The 12740-nt window shown below is 44.8% G+C and overlaps 1 long non-coding RNA gene and 1 pseudogene across 4 annotated transcripts in view; both read left to right on the top strand.

Annotated features, from left to right (window-relative positions):
- The window catches only part of LOC118655318, a 110336-nt gene that overhangs the window by 77966 nt on the left and 19630 nt on the right, over positions 1 to 12740 (top strand). The window lies entirely within an intron of this gene.
- LOC118655309 lies at positions 3922 to 6795 on the top strand (annotated as a pseudogene).

The following is a 12740-nucleotide window of genomic DNA, read 5'->3' as shown; positions in this document are numbered from 1 at the left end:
TTCCCCAACCCTTCAATTTGGCAACGCAATTAAAAGTCTAAAAACATCTGAGGGCTCTTTGATCAAACAGTTACACTTTCAGAAATTTAGCCAAAAGAATAACCAGACAAATATATAAAAATGTACAAAGGTGCAGAACACCAGAAACAAAAGTCAACCTTAGGGGATTAGTTAAATAAGGTATATCAATATAATGGAATACTCACACTGCAGTTATTAAGTGATTCAGTAAAAATGTGTTTATTGACATAGAAGGGGAGAGGGTTGCCAAGCAGAGTTACAGTATAAACTCATTTTGTGAACAACAAAAAATATATGTCTGGAAGGATAAATGCTAGTTATTTATAGTGGTTATATGTGGTTGTTAGAATTATGGCTGATTTTTTATTTCATTTTGCTTATTTCTTCTTTTGCTAATTGTATTTCCTCATACTCTGCAAAGAACATGTTTTACTTTTGAAGTAAAAATTAAACAAATAGGTTATTTTGACCCTCACAACTGTTTTTAAATGAATCAGGAGGACCTCTTTTATTTTTCTCTCTATTTAATTTTTAAATCTATTTCAAATCAATAAATACTCAGGACTTGGGGTAAATGAAAGGGTTTAACACAAAGAAGAGGACAAGGATGGTGATGGAGGTGGTTCTGTGCACCAAGGCAAGAGCGAGGGGCCAGGCCTGCGTGTATAGAGAGAGGGGCCAGGTCTGCATGTATAGAGAGAGGGGCCAGGCCTGCGTGTATAGAGAGAGGGGCCAGGTCTGCATGTATAGAGAGAGGGGCCAGGCCTGCGTGTATAGAGAGACGGGCCAGGCCTGCGTATATAGAGAGTGAAGGGCCAGGCCTACGTGTATAGAGAGAGGGGCCAGGCCTGCGTGTATAGAGAGTGAAGGGCCAGGCCTGCGTGTATAGAGAAAGGGCGGGCAGTGCAAGGTCCCCACTGATGCAGGTGTGCAGGTGACGATGGACTTGCTCCTCTCTCTTCTACAAGTTAAGCAGTTTCTGATGAGTTTGGGATTTGCATTTCCTGAGCGAGTGCAAATGACCTCAAGATGGAAGCGATGAGTGCTCCCCATCCCCGGGGGTCCATAGCTTCTCTTACTATTGAGTCCTGGTTGAAGAGGAAGGGATAGATCCAATGGAGAGACTTTTCAATTTATTATATTTCGTCCATGTGAGTCAGGAGTGAGCCACCTTTTGTTGCTTGAGGATCAATTTAGGAAAGCTAGAGTTCCTGAGAGGCTGCGTGACATGTAGAAGGTCACACGGAAAGCTAGTGGTGAAGTCAGTGTTTGACTCTCAGCCCAATATGTGGTCTACCCGTGTCATTTCAGTAATTTCTGAGACTTGTGAGGGTGGCAGTGGTGACAAAGTTAACGTAGAGTTAGGGAAAAAAACCATCCTCAGCCTAAGCATCTGTGTGAGTCATCTGGAATCCCTCCTGGATAGTTGGTCCCTAGGAAAAATGTGTGGAACGCTTCATGAATTTGCGTGTCATCCTTGTACGGGCGCCATGGTGATCTGTGACCTGTTCCAACTTTAGTACCTGTATTGCCAAAGCGAGCACAAACAGATGGTTTATTGCTGACCGTGGCATGAGCTCACTACCTTTTTTAGGGAGGAGGTGAGTCCAAATTCAGTGTTCCTATCTGGAATGAGCAATGTGAAGAAATAAAATCAATAAAATTAAAATGATACAATGTAGGAAGAGAGAATTAACAGTAAAATATTGTGAGATAAAATTGTTAATCAGGCCCTCACCGGTTTGGCTCAGTGGATAAAGCATCGGCCTGCAGACTCAAGGGTCCCCGGTTCGATTCCAGTCAAGGGCATGTACCTTGGTTGCGGGCACATCCCCAGTGGGGAGTTTGCAGGACGCAGCTGATCGATGTTTCTCTCTCATCGATGTTTCTAACTCTCTATCCCTCTCCCTTCCTCTCTGTAAAAAAATCAATAAAATATATATATTTTTAAAAAACTGTTAATCAGGTGAGCCAAGAAGATCATAGCTGGCTGGTGTAGATCAGTGGTTGAGTGCTGACCCAGGAACCAAGAGGCCACTGGTTCAATTCCTGGTCAGGGCACATGTCCAGGTCACAGGATTGATCCACTGTGGGGGGTCGTGCAGGAGGCAGCCGATAGCTGATGTTTCTCTCTGATCTATGTTTCTATCTCTCTATCTCTCTCCCTTCCTTTCTCTCTCTCTCTCTCTCTCTCTCTCTCTCTCTCAAAAAAAAAGGAAAAAATCAATAAAAGCATATTTAAAAAAGAAAGACCAGAGGAAGACTGTTGAAGGAGGCTAACATGGCAGTGGAGAACAGCACTGCCCTTCTGCGTAGCAAGAACTTCTTGTGTTGGCCGAAACCATTTTGGCTCAGTGGATAGAGCGTTGGCCTGCGGACTGAAAGGTCCCAGGTTCGATTCCGGTCAAGGGCATGTACCTGGGTTGCAGGCATATCCCCAGTAGGAGATGTGCAGGAGGCAGCTGATCGATGTTTCTCTCTCATCGATGTTTCTAACTCTCTCTCTCTCTCCCTTCCTCTCTGTAAAAAATCAACAAAATATATCAAAAAAAAAAAAGAACTTCTTGTGGGACTGAGCAGCCCCACTGGAAAGCCCCAGGCCCTTTGGCTTGACCTTCACGGAGCAGAGGAGGTAAGCTAGTGGTGGGCTGGGTGAGCCGATCGTGTGCATCTCTTCTTGACTGCATTCCATATGGGCTATGGGGCAAGTATTTACACCATAAAAATCAGCAAACCCTATGACTCAGGGCTCTTATTCTCAGAAAATTGGTTGTTACCAGCACATCATTGAGACAAACCATATCCTCTTTCAGGGGAAGATCTAGGGACTGTCAAGAAGTCCTGGCAGAAGTTCAAAAATATACAAACCCTTTCGTAAACCACTTCACTCCCCCCTGCCCACCACAGTGCCCAGGGCTCTCAGAAAACCCACCTCCCACACACTGGCTGGTTGCGCCCAAGCAGGAAGCCCCCAGGGTCAACCAGGCCTGGAAACAGGGTACGTTCTCGTGGAGAAGCAAAGAATGAATGAAAATATGACTCCTGCCATGCACGGGGCATGGACCTCTAAGCACAAAGTGAAACTTGAACTATCCCTTTGAACTTAGAAGGAAAATATAAAGGAAATTAAAAAGACCTTTAATGGCACTTGAACTTGTAGAAGAGCAAATCTAACTTTCGTTATGCTTTTTCTCTAACATCTGCACTGTCTTAAGTAGAATTGCAGATGGTCTTTTGTTACCTTTTTTTTTAAAAAAAATTTATATTTGGAGAAACAGCTCAGCTTTCAAAGTAGAATTATTAAAATAATTCTGAGTAAGATGTAAAATCCTCCACTTGTCCCAAGCCATCAATTCTTTCCGCATTATCATAAATTCTCAAGCTTAGCTATTTCCCTCTCCTCCCCTCCTTGGCCGCACTCTTACAATAATGTGGTTCAAGGGAAGAGATTCCTTCTGATTGGGTTTCTATGGGACAAAAAGGCAAGGAGTTGGGGAAAGAGAGAGTGGCTAGACAGCTCCATCAAAATGATATCCTAGTATAGTGTCTACTTTACATGGCTGGCTTTTAAATCCTCACCTGAGGATATTTTTTTCATTGCTTTTTAGAGAGAGTGGAAGGGAGGGAGAAGGAGAGAGAGAGAGAAACAGTAATTGGTTGCCTTTCACATGAGCTCCAATAGAGGCTGGGGTTTGAACCCACCATCCAGGTATGTGCCCTTGGCTGGAAATCGAACTCGACACCCTTTAACTATTGAGCCACACTGGCCAGGGTACGGCTGGCATTTTTATGTCAATGTCCTAAAGTCTTGTACCCATGTATGATCTGTTGGTGCTCTCTGTAACATCCCTTTGAGAACAATGAAAAGCTTAATTAGCTTCTTTTCCGAGGAAACACCAAATGGCGGACGACGCCGGTGGGCCCTGGGGGCCCCAGAATAGGAGGTCGCGGCGGCTTCCGTGGAGGATTTGGCAGCGGCATCAGAGGCCGGGGTCGCGGCCACGGTCGGGGCCGGGACCGAGGTCGCGGAGCTCGTGGAGGCAAGGCCGAGGACAAGGAGTGGATCCCTGTCACCAAGCTGGGCCGCCTGGTCAAGGACATGAAAATCAAGTCCCTAGAGGAAATCTACCTATTCTCCTTGCCCATCAAGGAATCGGAGATCATTGACTTTTTCTTGGGGACATCCCTCAAGGACGAAGTCTTGAAGATCATGCCTGTGCAAAAGCAGACACGTGCTGGCCAGAGGACCCGGTTCAAGGCATTTGTCGCCATTGGGGACTACAATGGACATGTCGGTCTGGGTGTGAAGTGCTCAAAGGAAGTAGCCACTGCCATCCATGGAGCCATCATCCTGGCCAAGCTCTCCATTGTGCCTGTGAGGCGAGGCTACTGGGGAAACAAGATTGGCAAGCCCCACACCGTACCTTGCAAGGTGACTGGCCGCTGTGGCTCTGTACTGGTGCGCCTCATCCCTGCTCTCAGGGGTACGGCATTGTCTCGGCCCCTGTGCCTAAGAAGTTGCTGATGATGGCTGGTATTGACGACTGCTACACTTCAGCCAGGGGCTGCACTGGCACCCTGGGCAACTTCGCCAAGGCCACCTTTGATGCCATCTCTAAGACCTACAGCTATCTCACCCCAGATCTCTGGAAAGAGACCATGTTCGCCAAGTCTCCCTATCAGGAATTCACTGACCATCTTGTCAAGACCCACACCAGAGTTTCTGTGCAGAGGACCCAGGCTCCAGCTGTGGCCACCACATAATTTTATACAAGAAAAATAAAATGAGAGAAACCAAGATGGCGGCATAGGTTAACGCCGGAGATTGCTGCCTCGAACAACCACTTCAGAGATATAACTAAAGGACAGAACAGGCATCATCCAGAACCACAGGAACGCTGGCTGAGTGGAAATTCTACAACTAGGAGGAAAGAGAATATCATACCCAGGCGCAGAGGAGGCGCAGTGCTGAAGTGAAATACTCAGGTGTGGAGTGCGCGTGTGGAGCGGGCTGGCGGCGGAGGGCGCGGTTGTTGTTTTCAATCGGGAGGGAGTTTCAGACTCTGAGCTCCACATCCGGGCGAGTCTCTGGGGACCCAGACTCAAACGGGAGAAGCGGGACTGTCTGGCTTCGGTCGGAACTCGAAGGCAGCTTTCTCTCCGAGGTTTGCAGCAGTTGCCGGGACTCTGAGAGGCAGAGCCCCTAGGGACGGAACTGAGAGCAGCCATAACTGCTCGCTCCGGCCCGCCCTGTAGATCCCCGGGGACCTGCCCCGCCCAAGCCCGGCGCAGAACCATTTGCCGGATAGCCTCAGGCAAAGGCTAGATTAGCACCACCCTAGAGATCCAGCCCAGAAGCTCTCCCACTGCAGACACAGCTGACTCTCATAGCCAGTTAGCCTGGAGGTCAAATCACCCCTGGTATTACCGACAACAATCAAGGCTTAACTACAAGACTGCGCACAAAGACCACTAGGGGGTGCACCAAGAAAAGATAAAAAAATGCGGAGACAAAGAAACAGGACGCAAATGTCAGAAATGGTAGATATAGAGCTCAAAACCACACTTTTAAGGTCTCTCAAGAACTGTCTAGAAGCTGCCGATAAACTTAGTAAGGCCCTTGAAAAGACTGGTGAGACTGCCGATAAATGTAGTGAGATCCTCAAGAAATCTAATGAGACCCTCGATGTTGTGATAAAGAACCAACTAGAAATTAAGCATACACTGACTGAAATAAAGAATATTATACAGACACCCAACAGCAGACCAGAGGAGCGCAAGAATCAAGTCAAAGATTCAAAACGCTAAGAAGCAAAAAACACCCAACTGGAAAAGCAAAATGAAAAAAGAATCCGAAAATACGAAGATAGTGTAAGGAGCCTCTGGGACAGCTTCAAGCGTACCAACATCAGAATTATAGGGGTGCCAGAAGATGAGAGAGAGCAAGATATTGAAAACCTATTTGAAGAAATAATGACAGAAAACTTCCCCCACCTGGTGAAAGAAATGGACTTACAGGTCCAGGAAGCACAGAGAACCCCAAACAAAAGGAATCCAAAGAGGACCACACCAAGACACATCATAATTAAAATGCCAAGAGCAAAAGACAAAGAGAGAATCTTAAAAGCAGCAAGAGAAAGAAACCCAGTTACCTACAAGGGAATACCCATACGACTGTCAGCTGATTTCTCAACAGAAACTTTGCAGGCCAGAAGGGAGTGGCAAGAAATATTCAAAGTGATGAATACCAAGAACCTACAACCAAGATTACTTTATCCAGCAAAGCTATCATTCAGAATTGAAGGGCAGATAAAGAGCTTCACAGATAAGGAAAAGCTAAAGGAGTTCATCACCACCAAACCAGGATTATATGAAATGCTGAAAGGTATCCTTTAAGAAGAGGAAGAAGAAGGAAAAGGTAAAGATACAAATTATGAACAACAAATATGCATCTATCAACAAGTGAATCTAAGAATCAAGTGAATAAATAATCTGGTGATCATAATAGAATCAGGGACATAGAAAGGGAATGGACTGACTATTCTTGGGGGGGAAAGGGGTGTGGGGGATGCGGAAAGAGACTGGACAAAAATCGTGCACCTATGGAAGAGGACAGTGGGTGGGGAGTGAGGGCGGAGGGTGGGGCGGGAACTGGGAGGAGGGGAGTTATGGGGGGAAAAAAGAGGAACAAATGTAATAATCTGAACAATAAAGATTTAATTAAAAAAAATAAATAAATAAATAAAAAGAAAAATAAAATGAATTAAGCCTGCTTAAAAAAAAGAAAAGAAAAGAAAAGCTTAATTAAATGGCTATAATATGTAGAGAGAAATAAGAAAAAGAAACTCCAGATTCTGGGATTTTTTTTTTATATAAACTCTGTATTTTGTTGAAAATAATACTTTAATGTTTTCATTATAAAAGCACCCGTGGATATTAAAGAAAATTTAATGGAAGCATAGAAAATACTAGGAATCACCAGAGTGCTATCATCCAGCCATGATGGCTGTTTCCATTTTGGTTGGGTTGTCTCAAACGTGTACTTATGTGTGTGTGTGTGTGTGTGTGTGTGTGTGTGTGTGTGTGTGTGTTCACATACAGAGCAGAAAGTGCAAACGGGCAGCCTTTGGGCCAAAAAAAGTCTGGCATGTTGCATGTTTTATTTGGCCCACACAATATATTTATAATTTTAATTAGACTTTAACATGCAAGAATGAAATCCAGACTGAGGCGTTTTCTTGAAAAATTGAACCTGCATCCCCAAATGGCAGGGCCTGAAGAGAGGCTGTCACCTCAGAAGGGTGTGTGCTGACCGTTTGAAAACGGTTCCAACACAGTTTCTTTTATTTGTTTATGCTGCCTGTTTGGCTCCTGGGGGTATTTTAAGTTTGATGCCCTTGATGTAGCGTTTTGGGTGTGTTTTTGGAAATCACTGCGCTCGTTCTGTAGACACAACTTTATGCTCAGCTCTTTTCTTTTAAGCCACGTATCATTAACGCTTCCATACGCGTTCTCCGGTGTACAGACAGCCGTACATAGAAAGTGCATAAACGTATAAAGAGCAAAGTGTTATTTGGAATATTTCCTTCTAATTTTCTAATGCAAATATCCTTGTTTTTAGAGTGGGCGTCATACTGTGTGTACAGTTCGCCCTCCAGCCTTTTCACTGACTCTCGTCTTATAAATACCTTCGCTGCTCACCCGCTATATGCAGCCTCGTTGGCTTAGTCTCGCCTCCCATCCGCCACCCCCTGCCCCCAGGTTGGATATTGCTTTCTCTGTCATAATGAATATCTTTGTACTGAGAGCTTTTCTCTATATTGGAGACTCTTCTGCTGGGACACATTCCTAGAAATGGGCTATGAAGTTAAAGGATACAAGCAGTTTTAAAGCTCTTGATGTGTATTGTCAAATTGTATCCCAACAGGGCTAGCCAAGGTTCTGATTTACACACACACACCTGCAGTATGTGAGCATGTTTCCTGACACCTTTCATAGCATTAAATGGAACACTCATTACTGATTTGACACAGAAACATAGTGCTTCTGGTTTTAATTTGTGTTTTTCTCCTCCTCAAGAACCCACGTTTACCTTTTGATAAGAACAGAACACCAAGGAAAGAGAATCCCTAATTCAAAAGGACAGCCACAGCCATGAAGGTGGCGGCAACTGTTAGAGGCAGAACCCCAGGAATCCCCAGCTGTGCACGAGGAGCCAGGAGCAGAGGCAGGAGGAGGACGGGATGAGGCCGAGGAGTGGAGGCCACGGGAGTCAGCCCTGGGAAAACCAGGAGGGTTCAGGCCACTGTCTATGGTCCAGACCTCATAGCTAAAACCCAACTAGCTAAACCCACAGAATACTAATTTTTTTGTCTTCTAGTGTGTAATGTTTTCAGGTCCAAAGTCCTGATGAGGCCAGTAGTCTTGGGGACCACTTTTCTGTCATGGGTAATTTTTCCATTTCTTTATCCTTCTCCCAAATTCATCCTGCTAGTTTAAAATCCCTCTTGAAAAAGGATTTGTCCAGAACCCACTGCCCTGAATCCAAATCATTTATTTAACTCACAGGAACATGTAACCAAACTAGAAACCAGGTACAACCTCCAACCTGGAAGAAAATGACCCAAGACAGGAAGGAGAGGTCAATGGGCCAATCAGACTTCAGAGCCAAGGGCAACACAGGGATTGGCCGGCGCTCACCGCCTGGAGCTATTTATTATTAGCATGGAATCAAAAATCTTTTCATATTTTTTTCTGTGAACATTTCATAAAGCCAAAGTTTAGAGGGAAATATGAAAATCTGGAACCTCATATGAATAAATAAATTTACTTTTCCACAGCAATCTGTAATCAAACTTGAAGGGATCAGTTGTTTCCAGATTTAATTTGAAATTTATTTCATTAAAGGTGTTTTTATTAGTCGCCACCTCTGGGCCTTAGGATTTTATTCTAGTGACATTATTGCCTGGGAAACTGAGAGGAAGGAGCATAAATTATAGTTGTCCCTAGCTCACAATCCTATATAATAAAACCCTAATATGCAAATCGATCTAATGGTGAACGACCGGACACTATGATGCACACTGACCACGAGGGGGTAGATGCTCAATGAAGGAGCTGCCCCCTGGTGGTCAGTGTGCTCCCTCAGGAAGCCGGGCTCATGGCTGGTGAGCACAGCCATGGTGGCGGGACTCTCCTGCCTCCATGGCAGCACTAAGGATCCCTCGGGGGATGTCCGCCTGCTGTCTTAGGCCCACTTCCTCGCTAAGCCAGGAGGTGGACATCCCCCAAGGGGTCCCGGACTGCGAGAGGGCACAGGCCAGGCTAAGGGACCCTCCCTACCCCCAGTGCATGAATGTGCACTGGGCTTCTAGTATCAGGCTGCGTGGGGCAACCAGGCCGACAGGGAGGCTGTGAGGGGTGACCAGGCTGGCATGGGGAGGGGAGCAGTTGGGGGTGACCAGGCCAAAAAGGGGGGCAGTAAGAGGTGACCAGGCCGGCAGGAGGGGGGGCAGTTAGGGGTGACATGGCTGGCATGGGGGGAAGTTGGGGGTGATTAGTCAGGCAGGGGGGTCAGTGAGGGGTAACCAGGCTGGCAGAGGGGGGCAGTTAGAAGCGACCAGGTCGGCAGGGAGGGGGCAGTTAGGGGCAATCAGGCCGGCATGCGGAGGCAATGAGGGGCGATCAGGCTGGTGGGGGGGGGGGTTAGTTAGGGGCGACCAGGCAGGCAGGCAGGTGAGCGATTAGGAGCCAGCGGTCCAGGATTGTGAGAGGGATGTCCGACTGTCCAATTGGTTTAGGTCCAATCCTCAGGATCAGGTCTAAACCAGCAGTCAGACATCCCCCGAGAGGTCCTGGATTGGAGGGGGTGCAGGCTGGGCTGAGGGGACCTCCGCCCGTGCATAAATTTCATGCACCGGGCCTATAGTGTTAATATAAGTATTGGTCTTGTGGATGAAAGGGGCCACATGCTAACCTGACAAGCTCAGGGAAGGCCTGGTCTTGCAAACTCAGAGACCTAAAGTAACCACAAAGGATGGTCTTAAACTTTAACTAAAAGCAGTTATGGTGGGTAGTTACATCCTAGACCGGTATCTTCACTGACAAGGTCAACCTTTACTTTAACTGAGCCTATCTGCCTTTTTGCATCTATAATAACATATCCTTGAAATGTCTGGGTAACTTGTAACTTCCCTTTTTCTGGACCCCTTGGGGCACAACCTAATGTGCCTGGGCGCCAGGACAGATACCACAAATTCCTTCATGACCATGTTAATTGTTCCTGCACCCACCTAAGTATGTGTCTATCATTTTACTTTTTATCTAATCCCAGGGGTCCCCCTTCCCCTCCTCACTTTGCTTTCTTCTGCCTCTCTAATCTATCACCAATGGATTTCATCTAACCCACCTACGTCCCTTCCTTTGATTGCAATGTATAAAAATAGGTGTAACCTGACATTCTTGGGAGCATTATCTCAATCTGTTGAGGTTCTGCTTCCAGGCAGTTATCAACAGGTTGGCTCAAATAAACTCACAAAAATTCTTTACGGTTTGAATGTGTTTTTTTATGTTAACAGCCTCTACATGGGGGCTAGCAAACCTACGTGAGATCATACAGTATGTCTTTATCTCACTTAGCATAATGTCCTCAAGGTCCATCAATGTTGTCACAAATGGAAGAATTTCCTTCTTTTTATGGCTGAATTATATTTCATTTGTGTGTGTGTGTGTGTGTGTGTGTGTGTGTGTGTATACACACCACATTTCATTTATCTATTTATTTATGGACACTTAGGTGGCTTCCATGTCTTGGCTATTGTAAGTAATGCTTCAATGAACATAGGGGTTCAGTTATCTCTTTGAGATCGTTATTTCAATTCTTTAGGACAAATACTCAGAAGTGGAAGTATGAAAATATTCTTATTTTTATTTTTTTGAGGAAACTCCATACTGTTTTTCACAGTGGCTCCACCAATTCACATTCCTACCAACAGTTGTACAGGGTTCCCTTTTCTCCACATTCTTGATAACACTTGTGATCTCTTATCTTTTTGGTGATAGTCATTCTAACAGGTGTGAGATGATAGCTCATTGTGGTTTTGATTTTAACTTCCCTGAAGATTACTGATGTTGAGCACCTTTTCACTTACCTGTTGGCTATTTGTATGTCTTTGGAAAAAATGTCTATTCAATTCCTGTGCCACTCTTTAATCAGATTTTGATTTATTTTTATTTTTATTTTTGCTATTGAGTTGTATGAGTTCTTTATATATTTTGGATATCAACCCATTACCAGATATATAGCTAGCTCACTGTATGTTAATATAAGTACTGCTGTCTACATTGGGGCTAACAAAACTTGCTAAATCTAGCCTGTGTTTGTATAGTCTATGAGCTAAAAATGGCTTTTAGGTGTTTAAGTGGTCAGAAAATATATTAAAACGGAAATAATATTTTGCAAAATGTAAAATGATATGAAATTCAAATTTTTGTGTCCACAAATTAACCTGTTTTGGAACATGGCCATGCCGGTTTGCGTATGTATTGTCCACGTCTGTGGTGTGTTTTTGTTGTTGTTTTTTTTTGCCATAACAGCAGAATTGAGTAGTTGCGACAGAGACCGTAGGGCTTGCAAAACCTAAAATATTTACTCTCGAGCCATTTACAGAAAAAGTTTGCTGACTCCTGCTCTAGCGCATTTACAGATATAGCCTTACCCAGTTTTACACCCTCACCCAGGGTTTCTCTCAGTAGTGGGAGAGAAGAGAGATGTCCCACAGGACTTGAAATCAAGTATTGCACTTCTGTTGGCCAAATGTGTAGATGCCACTCAATCAGGCAGGACGAGGAGGGAATTGTTCATCTAGTGTCAGAAAAAGAATGAAAGATGAACAGGATAAATGATAAAGTTGAAGCGGACATTTAGCATCTAAAATGAAATGCTACAAGTCCAAAATGAGGAAAGCCCGAGGGAAAGTATGGCATTGACATTCCAAATAATGTTGTCATATTGTAGTGGGAAGTAAGTCACTTTCTCAAGAGAAGCAAACATGGACAAGCTTTTGCAGGAGAATTGGTCAAATCAGCTGTTGTGTTTACACTGGGGAAGATAAAAGGAGCCGCTTAATGCTGTAGAGCCAGGAGTGGATGTGAAACCGAAGGCTTGGTCTTCGATGCCTGGCCTTGCCACTCACTAGCTGTGTACTACAACCTAGCTAAGCTTCTTTATTTAAGTAATAGAAATACTATCTCCTTTGAAAATTCTTGAGGGAATTAAATAAGGTAATGTTAAAAGAGTTTGGTAAATCTAAAACAGACAGATGTGGGACAATGTTAGTGTGAGAAAGCCAGGCTGTAACAATGACTATTCTCAAGGACTGAAGAATTATCCCAGGGTTTGCACACTGTACAAAGGGTTGCAGCCAAGTAGGCCAGTGAGGGCTTGCCAAACCGCTCTGGTCTGGCTCGGGCTGAATCCAGGAAGAGGAGCATCTTTTTTTCATAAAGCATCTTTTGCTGCCAGACTTGCACCCATTCGGAGGAGGTATCTTTTTAAAAAAAAAACAAACAAACATATATTTTATTGATTTTTAGAGAGAGAGGAAGGGAGAGAAACACTGATGTGGACCAGGAATTGAACCAGCGACCTTTTGGTGTATAGAACGACACTCAACCAACTGAGCCGCACTGGCCAGGGCCAGAGGAGGTATCTTTCCACA

This window comes from Myotis myotis, unplaced genomic scaffold (genome assembly GCF_014108235.1).
Source record: "Myotis myotis isolate mMyoMyo1 unplaced genomic scaffold, mMyoMyo1.p scaffold_m19_p_1, whole genome shotgun sequence".
Classification (NCBI taxonomy): Eukaryota; Metazoa; Chordata; class Mammalia; order Chiroptera; family Vespertilionidae; genus Myotis; species Myotis myotis.
This window is presented reverse-complemented; position numbering and strand designations above follow the sequence as displayed.